Here is a 12,166-nt window from a genome sequence, read left to right as displayed (position 1 = left end):
GGATGAAGCGTCGTCTCACGCGGTCTGCACGTCCAGCACGAACGCTGGTCCAACTGAGGCGCTAGGTGGAAATGGCATGGCAAGCCGTTCCACAGGACTACATCCAGCATCTCTACGATCGTCTCCATGGGAGAATAGCAGCCTGCATTGCTGCGAAAGGTGGATATACACTGTACTAGTGCCGACATTGTGCATGCTCTGTTGCCTGTGTCTATGTGCCTGTGGTTCTGTCAGTGTGATCATGTGATGTATCTGACCCCAGGAATGTGTCAATAAAGTTTCCCCTTCCTGGGACAATGAATTCACGGTGTTCTTATTTCAATTTCCAGGAGTGTATTTCTGTTACTAATAAATCAAATCAGATATATGTCTTGTATTTAACAACAACTTTCTGAGAATTTTTGGTGAATTATTTAAAAACTTAGTTTCTACAGTGGATCTTATAACTCTCTTCGAAAATGCCTTTTCGAGACTGATGTCTGAAACACTATTCTGTGATACTGACAACGGGGAAATTGAGTCAATAATTAAATCACTGAACAGTAAGGACTCTCATGGATATGATGGAGTACCTAGCCGGCTATTAAAGTTCTGTGCTGCATATGTCAGCTTTTTACTTAGCCATATTTGTAGTTTTTCCTTCAAGAATGGTCAGTTTCCTGAACGACTGTAATACTCAGTAGTAAAAGCGCTTTATAAAAAGGGAGAAAGGGACAATTAAAACAACTTTAGACCTATTTCTATGCCATCAGTGTTTGCTAAGTCATTGAAAAGGCTGTGCATGTAAGGATAACTGAGTATTTTGTGACAGCTTTCACTCAGTTAATACTAGGCCGAAATCTAGTCTGCATTTGGAGGGCACTTCCTTGATTCTTGTGCAGAAAGGTATGCAGTATACTGCTGCACCCATTTTCTGTAAGCTACCACAAGAATTCACAAATCTTGTTAACAATCCACGTCCTTTGTAATCGAAGCTGAAGAGTTTCCTCATGGGTCACTCCTTCTATTCTGTCGAGGAATTCCTTGAAAAATTAAGCTGATTCATGTATTATATTGTTCATTGCGTTTACATAAACTTACGGCTTGTATATTTTTGGGTTCATAAATATTTTATTTTATCTGTTATTACTTTTATGTTCTACTCTCCTGTACTGACACATTCTATGACCTTGGAGATTTGCTCCTCAACTTGGTCCTTTGGAATTAGACTTGTAAATTAAAAATAAAAGAAAATAAAAATAAAAACTGTTCAGCGAACGTCGCTGCGTATGGGCCTCTGCAGAAGACACCTGGTTCATGCGCTTGTGCTGACTCCACTGTAACAAAGACTGGAATATACATGTCAACACAGCAACTTGACGTCCACTGAGTGTCGACGAGTGTCCTTTTCAAATGAGTCACGTTTAGTGCTCCATCAGACAGATGGCCACTGATTTTTACGGCGTGAAACCTCTGAAAGCAAACACCCTGCAACAACTGTCGTTAGGGTCAATGTCAAAGGAGACGAGTTATGGTATGTGAAATGTTTTCTTGGCGTTACCTCTGTGATCTCGTCATTCTGGATGGCGCAATAGATCAACAAAAGTATGCATCTATCTTTGGGGACCATATCCACCCCTATATAGATTTTGGTTTTCCTTGCCAAGATGGCATCTATTAGTAACAAAATGCAATGTGTCACTCTGCTCGCAATGCACATGTATGGTTCGCAGAGCTCCCGGATGAGTTCACTGTAGTCCCCTGGCCACCAGAGTCCCCGGATATAACCCAAATCGATAATTTGTGAGACAACCTCGGTCGGGCTTTGTGCGCCAATGTTCCTCAGCCGAGAAACCTAGTGCAGCTGGCGACGGCACATTAGTCGCCATGAAGCCACAGCCCTGTCGACAGCTTAAAGAACCTCACTGACTCTCTTCCTACACGTCTTGCTGCTGTCCACGCTGCAAAAAAATGGTTATTCATGCTACTGACATGTGGTCACATAAACGTGAGTGGTCAGCGTACGTAGCAAACTTCAGTTACAGACCACGTCCTTAACCACAAGAACAACGAACTTGTCGAGAGGCAGCAATACTTTAAAAACTGTTTTTAGGAATAAAGTTTACTCTCATAATATGGAGTGTCTGTCTACTGTGATACAGGACTGCGGTACAGTGAACGAATTACTAAATTATGCGTTTAACTATGAGGCTCTCAGCTTAACAACTGAGTAATTAGTATCAGCCAAGATGTACTTCAGACAGTTTTCAGACAGTCATTTTGTCATATCTCATTTGACAGTTGGTTTAATGATGGGATTCCCAAAATGCGGTGGAAGTGGAGATTGTTTACTCGCGGTTAAAAAATAAAAAGAAAAAGGCTAAGAGGGGTGAGTGGCATGCGCCGCTTTTAACCAAGGGAAATATCCCATGTACTCATTTGGTAGCAGTGTGAGTGGCCCTGGGACCATCCTGGAGAGATCAGAATGAGGAAAAGCCGCCTCCCATACCCGGAAGTGGACTCGCGACCTCCAAGGCCAGAGTCTAGCGCTCTAACTGCGAAGCCACCGTGGTCATCAAACACACAAAAGTTTGTAGCAGTTTGAGAGTCTATAAAAAGATCAATGCATGAAACATACCACGAGAACCTCTACCTACATATCCCAGCGAGAGATCTTGTCGAAGGACCAAGAAAATTCTCGGTTTACTTAAAACAGCTAAACAGGTCGAAGCCTTCTACCCAGTCACTCGTCGACGAGACCGGCGTGGAAACAGAAAGTAGCAAAAGGAAAGCTAAAGTTTTAAATTTGACGTTTAAAAAATCATTCAAGCAGAATGATCTTGTAGTCATACCATAGTTTGACCGTTGAACAGACGTAGATAGACAGCCTTGGCGTTGAGAAGCAACTGAAAGAGTACAAAAGAAAACAAAAAACAAAAAAGTCGTCAGATACCGATAGAATCCCAGTTATACAGAGAACGGTCTTCGGCGTTGGCCTCTTATTTGACTTAGACGTACCGAGAATCTCTCGCCTAGAGCAAAGTCTCAAGCAACTGCTAAAATGCTCAGGTGGCTCTCGTACACAAGAAGGTTCAAAACAGGACCCGCAAAATTACAGACCAATAAGCTTAACGTTGGTTTCGTGTAGACTTCTTGAGAATATTCTGAGTTCCAATAAAAATAACTATCTTGAGGAAGAACGTCTTCTATCCACTAATTAGTACGACTTTGACAAACATCGCTCTTGTGAAACTCAGTTTGCCTTTTCATCGCACGATATCCTGTGAACCAGGGATGAGAGGCAACAGACATTTTCCATATTTATAGATTTCCGGAAATCGTTTGGAACAGTGCCCCACTGCAGACTATCAACTATCATCCAAGCATATGGCATAGGTTCTCAGATGCTTGAGTTACTCGAGGACTTTGTGAGTAAGAGAACAAAAAACGATTTCCTGGACGGCGAGTGTTAATCAACTACAAGTGTGTCGTCAATAGTGTTGTTCTAGGGGAGTGTAATAGGACCGTTCTTCTCACTATGCACATAAACAACCTGCGACTATTTCCTAATGACCTGTAGTATACAGGCACGTGTCGTCGTTACGTGGCTGTAGGAAGATAAGGGACAATTTAGACTGAAATTCTATTTCGCATGATGAATGACAGTTTGATCCAAACGTAGAAAAAATTAAGCCAATGCAGATGAATAGGCTTCTGTATAAATTGGTCCACAGCCACTGCAAACTTCTTCGTTTCAGGCGATTTCTATTGGCTCAACTGGTTCAAATGGCTCTGAGCACTATGGGACTTACCATCTGAGGCCAGCAGTCCCCTAGAACTTAGAACTACTTAAACCTAACTAACCTAAGGACATCACACACATCCACGCCCGAGGCAGGACTCGAACCTGCGACCCTAGCGGTCGCGCGGTTGCAGATTGTAGCGCCTAGAACCGCTCAGCCACCCCGGCCGGCACAATATCTATACCACTTTGTATACAACAGTTTCTACTTCTGCGGACTGATGACCTCCGCTGTTAAGTTCCATAGTGCTCAGAGCCATTTTCACTTGTGCTTGGAATGGAGCTTCCTACCTATAAAAGCGTAAAAGATGTAATTTTTTATAATGGACTTTCCTGCCACAAGTTGCTTAGCAAATAATTGTTGCCAGTTATTTGGACCATCCTGCCACGGGTGGTGTATGTTTCCCTGTTACTTGAGGCAGTTTTGTTTTATTATAATGTGTACAAATCTTTATCCGTTTTAATATTTTGTTTGTTATCTGTCCTACAGTTTTGGAAGATCCCATTTTGCAGGACAACACGCTGCGACTATTTGAAATCGTCTCACTGTCCATCGGAGTACTGCACGCAATCGCTCGTCGAGCAGCAGAAGACTTTCAGAACACAGTCCTTAGTTTCATATGTGTATTGTAGCTGTTTTGTGACTGGGACAGGTTTTTGTTATTGTTCTTTTTTAGTCGGCTGTTTGATCCATCATACACGTATTGAAAAGCCTTTACTCTCCCCACCTTACCTCAAAATGTTTGAAGCTCCACTTTTCGCCGATAGAGGAAAATTTATCTTATGAGAGTTTCGCATGACTTTTAGTTTAGGCATATCTAGTAATACCCTTGATCAAATGTTCATTTCTTTTGTTCAAGCTATTTTTATACCTCTGACGACACAACCGTACAGTTAAATTCGCTGACATCTATGCCTTTTAATTTTTAGACATTGACCATGTCAGGTGTAGTTTTATTTTAAATGTGAACCGATGGATTTAGCGTGGCTTACGTTGATACAGTGACAAAGAGCCATATAGAGGTTGCATTTTATTGAGTACGGTGCTGCTGCAGTTTTTGAGATCCGCATTAGGGCGGATTAAAAAGGAAGACACCAACGCAATTCAGAGGCATCCTGCTATATTTGTTACCGGTAGCTTCGACATAACTCGACTATTATCGAAATGCTTTGTGAACTCAAAGAGAAATCCTGGAGGGAAGACGACATTTTCTATTGAAAAAGCTTAGAGAACCGGATTTTCCGGTTGACTGAATATCGATTTTATTGCCACCAATGTGCATCTGGTGTAAGGACCACGAGGACGAGATATTAGAGCCCTTACGGATGCATACAGGTATTCACTTTTCATCGCCTTATTTTCGAGTGGATCAAGAAAGAGAATGACTAGCAGTGGCAGAAGGTACCCTTCGCTAGGCAGCGTATAATGGCTTGCGAAGTGTACAGGGTGATTCAGTGATGAAGCTAAAAATTTCATGGATGATGGAGAAGATTGAATGCATCAATTTGAGGAAAGGAACCCTGAGCTGAAAACGACAGAATCGAAATTTGTTAGTGAAAATCGTTCTGATGTCTTTGACAAGGGAATATATGTACCGCGACTGTTGTTGCTAAGATTGTAAGGTAGGCAACTTTCAGAGGTGGTATTATGGAAAAAAAATAAGAAAAAATGTGTTGTAAACGCAGGGCAAAAAGTGCATACCACGAGAGCTATGGGCACTTGTTTAATAGAAGTGATGTGCTTCACAGTAGCTTACCTACTGAATTACGTTGTCTAAAGGACATTACGGAATCACACAAAGTGAGATCGTAGTTAGTGCAATGGAGATCATGGTTACAGTAGGTCACTCTAAATACAGTAGGTTGGCACATATTGACTTTAGCTCTACCTTGAGAAGAAAATATGATCGTCTGAACGACATACACCTACAAAAACTTGTATCACGTAAGGATACGGATGCTACCCGTTTGGGCTATGCACAGGGTGGTTATTCCAAATTGAGCCAACTGAAATATCTTGGAAAACGACCCATAAATGTTCTACGTGAAACGTTGATATAAGTTAGGGGACATCTGTCTGTGCTACAACTGACCACTTACTAACCACATTTCCTATGTTGGTGGACTCAACATTGTATTTTCAGATGAGAACCCCCCCTGCCCCCTTTTTTTATTGCATATTCGGATCCTACAACAAAAAAATGTACGGTTTATTCAAACCAATCTTGTGGATTTGTGGTAGATGACGTTGTCTTTGACGAATGTCAAATAGGCCTGTTTTAGCAAATAAGAAACGACGAATTTGAATCTACATTTAATTTAAGATGTAAACGTAAACCTTCCTGTTCTAATGATTGATACTGATGTTAGAAATTTACTTCATGTAGCAAAATTGATTGCGCAGTACAATATGGTTATCTATGTAGGGTTAGAAATTCGTTTAGCGTGATCCAGGAACAATGACATGATGTAATAATTTTCTTCTCCCATCGAGATGTTTGATTTCGGTGAGTCCTCTTGCATCTCACTATTGGGGTGCTTGATTTCGGTGAGTCCCCTAGCCTCTCACCATCGGGGTGCTTCATTTCAGTGAGTGTTCATGGCAAATGTGCCTGTCACTTTCATTTCATGGATATTTTTCCTTAAAATAATGGTTGTGATTTATTTTCTGCCAATAACCTCCAGCGCGAGGTTTACAGTGGTTGGATGCAAACACACACAGAAATCAATCACCCTAATGGCGGAGTTTGAGGGTGGCCGCCGAAATCAAGCATTTAGATGGTTTGGGGACTCATCACATTCAACATCGCAGGGAACAGACAACGGCCTTACCATGCAAGTAGCTTATTTGCCACAAATGTCAGTTATCTAGCCGTATTATTTATACTGCGCAATCACATTTGCAATACTCAAGTAAGGTTTCATCATTATCAACCGTTAGAATACATCTACATCGAAAATGAAATGCAGAATCAAATGCGTCAGTTCTTAATTGCGAAACAGGTACACTTGATATTTGTCGATAAAAGTGCCATCTATCGCGGATGCGAAACTATAGTTTGAATAAACCATTCATATTTTCTGGCGTAGTATCCGAATATGCAGCAAAAATCTGTAGTTGAAAATACATAGCTGAGCCCGCCCATGCAGGGCGGGTGGTTTGGAGATGGCCGCTTGTAGCACAGACATATGTCCCCTTTATTACTATTAACTTTTCACCTAGAATATTCATTTCTGTAGGAAGCCTCGTTTTCGAGATATTTAGTCGCCTCATCTTAAAAGAATCACCCTTTATATATGAGCTCGATGTGAAGGTCCTGAAGACACAGGTGATACCAGCCGGCCATTGTGTCAGTCTCGGCCATTCGGAAACATGCGGATGCGTTATGGAGGGGCATGTGGCCAGCACACTGATCTGGCAGTTTTGCCGCCGTACAGACCTTGGAACCGTTGCTTCTCAGTCAAGCAACGAGGTTGAGTGCACCCCTTACCAATCATCCCGTCAAGGAAAAATCTTTGCCAAAACCGGGAACCGAACCCAGGCCACCGGCGTGGCAGCCAAGTATGTTGACAATTAAGGTGGTTTTTCTCTTTTTTTCTATTTGGTAGTCTAATGCCTTGACAGATTTCTTGTTCAGTTTTCACATCCCCAGACGCTCCAGGGCAAAGGGGAAAAACAAAATAAAAAGTATCCAATACCTTGGCGATTAAAGACAAGGTGCAAAATATTCACAAATAAAGCATGATAACGCGAAAGCTTCTGCCATTTTCAGTATGCATTAACCATAAACTGGCGCAAACCACGGGAATTGTCATAGTTGTCGCACTCAACTACATAGTGGGTGAAGCATCCCAGGAGCCATACGAACAAATTAGTCTCTGTCGGAGGAAAAACGGTAAACTCTGGACAGAGGAGAAGTTCAACCGAGAAAGCAGCTTCAGCTGATCAAATAAGAAAGGCAGTTGTCGGCGAATTCAGTGCCATTGTTCTCGCCCACAACAGAATAGCCTTTGTGGCGTTGTTTCAGGTCGATGACATGTGTCGCAAAGACCAGTGGGACTAAGATCAATGCGATGGAGGCATTCGTTGGGCGAGACCAGATTATGAATGACCCTACACCACGATGACACGACATCCATCGGGAGGACAGAAAGACTAACGTGAAAACTTATAGTTTTCCCGGATTTCAAGAAGAGAGAGGAATGACTGTAACCCCAACGGGTAATCAAAGACCTACTGGTAAGGTGTGTCAAAAAAATGGTTCACATGGCTCTGAGCACTATGGGACTCAACTGCTGTGGTCATAAGTCCCCTAGAACTTAGAACTACTTAAACCTAACTAACCTAAGGACAGCACACAACACCCAGCCATCACGAGGCAGAGAAAATCCCTGACCCCGCCGGGAATCGAACCCGGGAACCCGGGCATGAGAAGCGAGAACGCTACCGCACGACCACGAGATGCGGGCTAGGTGTGTCACTGATATACTGTTGGCTCACAGAAAACTTATGATAATATAAAATTCTCTTATGTGACGCAATTGAGAGTTGGTCCGGCTAGCATCTGCAGAGGGAATCAGACTGGCCGGTTGAAGAAGAGAGATCTAATGGAATGAGTAGCTTGTGTGCATGTTAAGACGTCATGCCACATAAACAACATTGAAGCTTTTACTTTCATATTGGGAAGTCCCAAGTCTCTAAGGGGATGGGGTCTCGCTGCCACTTCATACTACAGTCGAAAGATATGACTTTTCTATAGCAAACGACCGGATAATTGCTTCAATTTACACTTCATCATCGCGGGAAGCGGAAACATTTGTGCAACGTAATACACTTTACTGGAAATTTAGGAAATTAAAATCCGTACTTCGTGGAACAGTCTAGGGGAATGGCGTTCGTGTTTCCGAATTGCATCCTGAATTCGATCCATCATCTCTTGCCCATTGAGAGCAGCATTTTCACCGGTTAGCGAGCCACGGTAATCCAAAATGATACGTGACGAGCAACCACAGATGCCCATGGAATGACAACTAGATGAAAGCCGCGCAGAGATAACAGGGTTCACTTCCGTTCATTAATGCGGGGTCCAGAAAGAGATAACTGAAGGAATCCAATACGTAATTAAGCAAGTATATGTCATCGATACGACGCAGCAACACCATAGCATCATATGCGTACGCTAGCACGACGAAGGTTTCTTCCAATATCTTCCAGACACATAACTGAGCAGCAGTACGGCGAAGCAGAGGTTTTAGGGACAATATAAAAACCGCCATGGAGAGGAGGCTCCCTTGCGATGAGCCCCGTCGGATTGTAATCTGGGGAGTAAGTCCATTCACCATGACATACGCTTGAGTATCAATAAAAATATCGGATAATATCTGACATGCAGTATGATTGAAGCCAGTCATCTAGAACACGCGAATAATGAAACTGTGATTGTCCAAATCAAATGCCATATTAAAATAGTTATGCCCAGGATAGCATCCCTGGCGAACACTAAAAATTCGTACAAGCTCTAGCTTGGCAGATTCCAGAAGCAGAAGCGCCTGTGTCAGTAATCAGTAGACTTCCACCTAGGAGGAAATCCTTAGCAAGTTGAGGGAAACACGGAAGTTATGGCAGCATGGGAGAAGAACGAAGCGTCTAAGTCAGCAAGCGAAGTATAATGACAGCATGGAAGCTGAGAGATACCGTCGTAAAAGTGACAGAGCATAGTGTCGTAAGGAAGGCTATGTGCAATGCAACAATAAGTATGCAGGTGCAGAGACAGCAGAAAAGAGACTCTGAAAGGTGAAGCTATGAAAGTCTGAAGCCACTAGGACAGCTGACATCGAAGGAAATCCAGGATGCATGATGTTATAGCCATCCTCACCCTCGCGGAGAGCACTGGAAGTGTCATCATAAATATCCCACCATTCTTAACAAATGGCTGATTGCTGAGTGCTGATTGCCAACAGCTCAGTCTGTAGTCTCAGTCTTTGTGCCATATGCAGCTATCCAATGAGATGGGAGGCTATAGAGGTTGACCTCGGCAAGCCTAGCCGTCTTCGATCGTCTATGAAACTATGAGTACAGCTGGAAGGATGCTTCTGCTAGCTGCACTGACAACTTCTGAGGTAATGCTGAGGGGTGCGGAGGGGGTGACAATGCTGCTGCACACCCCATTCCTCTGGCAGACATCGATGCTGCCGGCTTCTGTCTCCTAAACGGGGGCTCAGACTCGACCCACTTGAGCCAGCGAGTACTACAGATGGACCTGAGGCCTGACTCCCAAGTGCACATCTTAAACGTCATCGAGTGCACTTTGGAGATCTATATGTAGAGTTGGACGCAGCATGAGTCCCCGGATCGACGGCTGCCCCATGGTGCTTGGCTGTCCTGACGGTACTGTAAGACGATCACATGCTAGTCTTCCGCCGCTAACGAGACGCTGCTCTTCCGGCTCTGATGTGGCAAGGTGCTTTGGAAAGAATTGTCTACTATGGCGAGTGAGTGACGTGCGTTAGCTTGGCTCGCAAGTTTACGTGAAATCTGGAGGTGTTTTAAGCAGTTAGGCTAGTCTACATATACTAAAGCCGTATATCTACTGCCGAGTGTCGTATTTTACATCACATACTGAGCACCAATTACACGGAATCGTACTAAAAATGGAAAATCGCCGAACAACGCGCAGTGCAGCCAACGGCCAGGCCGGAGACAGCGCAGGTGTGGAGTCCACACCGGGAGCTGCGGCCGCTCCGCCCGGGATCGCTGACATCGCCGCACTCGTCAAGGCTGAGGTGAGTGCCGCGCTGCAGGCTAAGGAGACGCTCGGGCTCGTTGTTCAAACCATCACTGATGCTGTCACTGCAGCAGTGACGGACAAAATACAGAAAACTCTGGAGGCGAATGCGAGCGAGATCCGTGCACTGGACACATCTTTAAAAGCAAGTGAGGAGAAAGCACGACTGCTCGAACAGAAATTGATCGAGAAGACGGACGAGCTCGAACAATATCAGAGACGCAATAATCTCAGACTGTTCGGCATTCCAGAGAGCGGCAGAGAGAACACAGATGAGCTTGTGATAAACCTTGTCCAAGAAAAGCTAGGCGTGCAGGTGACTCTGAGTGACATTGACAGAAGTCATAGAGTGGGTCGTAGGTCGCCAGGTTCTACAAAACCAAGGCCTATAATTGTGAAATTTATGTCGTATAGGAAGAGATCTGAAATCTTCAGAGCAAAGAAGAATCTCGCGAAGTCGGGTCTGACAGTACGCGAGGATCTGACCTCTGAAAGACTAAACATTTTGAAGAGCGCGATTTCGAAATTTGGGCTACATAACGTATGGACAAATGACGGCAGGATAATGGTTAAGACCGAAAACGGAAAGAAAACAATTTGCAGTGTTAATGAACTCGAAAGCCTGTGCTTTAGAAGCTAAATCATGTCTAATCTTGCTGCCACTAACCTGTATGTTTATATTGTTTACACTGTCAACCATATCGTAACTAATGTATCATCAAATTGTTCGTTTCTCTAAATAACTATTTTTTTTTATCTCTAATTATTTTTTTCTCGTGTAATATTTGTTATTATTTGTATTATCAACTCTTCGTTTCTCCACATAACTATTTTCATTTTTAATTGTTTTTCTCATGTAATTTTGTTAATTATTGCATTAGGTAGTCTCACTTCCATCCTTAATTAGCAACCCACCATCATACTTTAGTTGTTATCCTCATAAGTGCAATTAATATCACACTATTTCATAACGTGCAGATTACTCCCGTTGTATTTAGCGAAATTCCTTCCCCTGCCAGCCCACTGCTACTTCCATAACCGTTGCAGACCTCGCTGACCTTGGCCGCAGATCCCGTTGTCTCCCCGGGGACCTACCCCCTCCCGGCCGCTTTCACTGCACAGAACTGGGAGGACACTCCCTCACCCGCCTCTCCTTCACACGCTTTCCGCATTCCTCATGCCAGACCCTCTTGTCACCGTCAACCACGACCCGCAAACATCGGTCGGCAGCCTCCTCGGGAAATCAACACCCGAACGCACCAAGCTGCATATTGCACATGCAAATGTCCAGTCTCTGCCAGCTCACTTCGACGAGTTCAAATATATATTTCAAACTGCTGATATACACGTAATACTTTTGTCAGAAACTTGGCTCAAACCAAGTATTCCTACAACTTCCGTAAACCTAGATGGCTATATCTTTCTCAGGCACGACAGATGCAACAGACGAGGGGGCGGAGTAGGGGCGTACATACGCTCTGATTTGTCACCTACAGTACTACACACATCCGACAACAATGTAGATAAACAAGTGGAATATATGTTCATAGAGATCAAATCACTTAACAGAAAGTGCTTAATATGTGTCCTTTACAAACCT

The sequence above is a fragment of the Schistocerca cancellata genome, chromosome 4, assembly GCF_023864275.1.
Source record: "Schistocerca cancellata isolate TAMUIC-IGC-003103 chromosome 4, iqSchCanc2.1, whole genome shotgun sequence".
Lineage (NCBI taxonomy): Eukaryota > Metazoa > Arthropoda > Insecta > Orthoptera > Acrididae > Schistocerca > Schistocerca cancellata.
Note: the sequence above shows the minus strand (reverse complement) of the source record.